The 4,032-nt window shown below is 36.5% G+C and overlaps 1 pseudogene; it reads left to right on the forward strand.

The window, feature by feature from the left end:
• LOC120207351 overlaps positions 1 to 375 on the forward strand; it is a 21,123-nt pseudogene extending 20,748 nt beyond the window's left edge.
• The last annotated feature ends 3,657 nt before the right edge of the window (positions 376 to 4,032 follow it).

Genomic DNA, 4,032 nt, shown 5'->3' on the forward strand with positions numbered 1-4,032 from the left:
AAAGCATTGGAAGAAGTGATAAGCGAAGAAGAGAAACTAGAGCCAGATTCAAAGGCATTTTCGAGGCTCAAAACTATATCCATCCGCGACCTCCCTGAACTAAGGAGCATTACACCATTGGCATTAACTTTCCCTTGCTTGTAGAACATTGCTGTTATCGATTGCCCAAAGTTGAAGAAACTGTCAATCAAAATAACTCATGATTCCTCGACCGTGCCGACGGTGTACTGTATTAAGGATTGGTGGGAAGGATTAGAATGGGATGATCTAAACACCAAAAGTTCTTTCATTACCAACTTCACATCAAATTGATGCAGCAACAGCATGTACTTAGCTGTGTTATTTGGTATGTTCTGCTTTGCCCACCACTGATGTGAACTTCATTTAATAAACATTTCTTCGTGTTCCCTATAGTGGGTCTTGTACAAATATTGTAAATATAATTGATATAGCCTCCAGAGAATATTTTAATTAAATAGTTCAAACTAAGGACAAAACTTAACTACATTCAATTTCTCTAGAGCAAAGGACAAACAAATAACAAGTCCTTAGCGAAAGGCAAACATAATATGTTGTAACATAAACAATTCCACCATGGACTATAATTATCAGCATAATTTGTGTAGTGAATCATCGGGTTAACCATGGGTGGAGGTCGAGGGTTGAAAACGCCGGATGGAGGCCTCGGCGGTGGACGCATAACCCCAAACGGATAATGCGAAGGTCCCGGCAGCCTACCCATCATTGGCGGTGGATGATATGGCCGAGAAATTTTGATAGTAGGGCCTAGGATCACAACCATAATCTAGCATTGGTGTTCTTGGAAATTGCCATCTCGACGGCCCATCCGCCTTCGGAGGTGGTGCCTCTACAATAGATAATATATTGTATCAAGATTATAGGTAATTAAAATAAATAGCTAATCAATTATCTTCTATTAATACTACAGCTTCCCTCACTAATCGCCACATTACTGTTTGGATCATCGTGTTAAAAGGTCGGTTTTCATAATTTTTACTCAATTTTTAATTATGCATTGAATCAAAATTTCTTTATTTTAAATATTTATAATAATATAATTAAATTGACAAATTGTTATCCAATGGATTCCATGAAGTTTATAATTTTTTCATCCAAATTATTAAAAAATAATTGGGATGAACAACACCTTTATCTTGACTTTCTACACCTACTTTTCAAGCTAATGTTACTTACGAAAGGCAAGTTTTCTTTGCTAATTTATCTTATTGTTCGAGGTTAGATTAAATTTGTTAAAAATTATTAAAAAAATCTACAATATTTGATGAATATCCAACATCATTAAATTAATTTATAGAAATTTAGAATTCTAAAAGGTTCACGTATAATTATAAATTAGTTAAAAGTTTCAAAAATATATTATTTAAAATAAATGGTAAACTATACTGGTGACACCTAATTATTATCCTTTTTCATCGTGACCACAATTTTTGGAAAATTTTATCAATCAAGTCATTCAACTATTTAAACACATTCAATTAAGACACTTGTCATCAATATTTTACGGAGAAGTTGATGTGACAGTAAAAATATTTAGTATAATTACACATTTGGTCAATGTTACTTATATATTTATATCAATTTGGTATTAATTTTAATAAATTAAAATAAACTTAACCCTTAAATTAAAGAGAAAATCGCCTCAGTGACCAAAAATATCTTATAATATACGATTTTAACCAACTTTTTCCGGATTTGCCAAAATGACCAACAAAATCGCAATGCGATCGCTAATTCGCAACGCGATCTCCATTATCGCAAATTCGCGTTGCATTTCGCGTTGCGATAGTTGGAAATCGCGTTGCGATGGTCTACAGTGTCGTTGCGATTTTCCAAATTGGCAATGCGAATAAGTAAATCGCAACGCGAATTGGGAAAATCGCAATGCGATACTGACTATCGCAATGCGATACTTACTATCGTAATGCGATAATACAAAATCGCAACGAGATACTGACTTTCGCAACGCGATTCTGACTTTCGCAACGCGATTTACATAGCGCCATTCGTATTAACGCGTATTTTTTTTTTCAAATTCCAAACACGAATTTTTTCTTAATAAATCGAAAACTGAACCGTCCACAGTAATCGCAACTCATAACCTCAAACCCAAAATCACAACACTCAGTCCCATCTCCATCTCTCACTCTCTACGGCGAAATCCGTCCCCATCTCCGAAGATTTTCGTCCCCATCGCCGGCGAAATCCCTCACAACCATTCACAGTCAAAAATCCCTCACAATCATTCAGAAATGGAAAATCAACCTCCGAGGGTTAGTTTTGTTTTATTTTTATTTTGAAATTTTTGCATTATTTTAGGTTTTTCATATTGAGATTGATGATAAGTTTACTGGTAATTTCAATAATAGATTAACCATTTCACTTAGATTTCTTATTAAATTCATTCGATTGCTGCCAATACTGCTAAACTGTTTAGCCTGTGAAGTTAGTATTTGTCTTTGTTTTGTCTTTTGGTTGAAGTAATGCAGAAGAAGAATAGTTTCGAGAATGAAAATCGCAACGCGGAAATAACTATCGCAACGAGAGAATCGCAACGCGTTGCGATTTTCATTTCGCGTTGCGATAGTCATTTCGCGTTCCGATTCTCTCGTTGCGATAGTCATTTCCGCGTTGCGATTCTCATTATCTCGTTGCGATTTTCATTTCAACCAAAAGACAAAACAGTGTTGCAAATTTTAGTTTCAAGAATAAACTACTATTTATGTTTATTGTTTTTGGTATATCTTGACAGTGTAGTTTTTGGTATATCTAACTTGGTATGTTTATTGTTTTTGTAGAAATTTTTTTCGGCTTCATTGACATTAAGGAATAAAGTTAGCCTAGCCACTACAATTGCTTCGAAGCTTTCACCTGCACAAAGAAAATTGTTTGAGGAAACCTGCTTCGGGCCATGGCTGAGAGTACAGCATCCGGGTGGGGATGCTAATTTGACCTATTTGTGGCTTCAGACCATGACTAGAGATCTACCCGACAGTATACAATGTGGTGAGGAAGAGATATGGTTTCATTTTCCACCGGCGTACACTTGTTTTGGGCGGAAGGAGTTCTGCTTAATCACTGGTCTACGATTCGGACACGATGATGTAGGCCAGTACACTCGTCATATCACCCGCCCATCATGGTTATCCAGGGTTTTTCCTGATGAGTCAATAGAGAAGCCGAACTTACACGTCGACGACATGAAGAAATTGTTTAATAAGAAAGATGGTTTTACTCGGATGAATGACGTCGATGTTGTCCGAGTATGCCTTCTACTACTTTTGTATGCCGGCTTTTTAGGCAGAAAGGCCAGACAACCTATTCCTCAGGAGCTAATATTATTGGTAGAGGACCTAAATGCATAGAATCTGTTTCCGTGGGGTTCGTATATATGGAAAGCTACCTGGACTAAGTTGTCGTCTTCCTTTGATGACCGCAAAAGTTTGCGGGGCGATGGGTCGAAATACACTTTGTCAGGCTTTGTTTGGGCCTTCAAGGTAAGAATTTCTATATAATGTTTTCAAAATTATAATTAATTATTTAAAAATTACTAATGTTTGTTATTATATTGTTTGTAGATTTGGATATTCGAGGCCTTTCTCGCCATGAAGACATATGCAATAAAAACTTCAAATGATATTCCCAGGGCTATTTCCTGGAAGAGGAAACGTCTGTTGGATTGGGAAGACTTAATACCATATGCGACAATAAATAATGTAAGTTAACACAAATACTATCATATATAAACAAGTTATTAATAGTAGACGTTTAACATTGTTTGAGTTTTTATATTTTTAGGAGGCCAACATTCCATTAATTAGACTGACACCCACGGAGGCTGAGCTTGCCACTGATTGGTGGCAAGCTAGTCAGCGTTTTCTTGATGGCACGAATGATGAGCAGCCTCCACTTCCTCCACTTCGAGAGCCATCACCTCACCCAGAGCCATCACCTGATCAACCCGACTATACACCTCTACAACGAGAGCCATCA

The sequence above is a fragment of the Hibiscus syriacus genome, unplaced genomic scaffold (assembly GCF_006381635.1).
Source record: "Hibiscus syriacus cultivar Baekdansim isolate YM2019G1 unplaced genomic scaffold, ASM638163v2 tig00014445_pilon, whole genome shotgun sequence".
Taxonomy (NCBI): Eukaryota; Viridiplantae; Streptophyta; class Magnoliopsida; order Malvales; family Malvaceae; genus Hibiscus; species Hibiscus syriacus.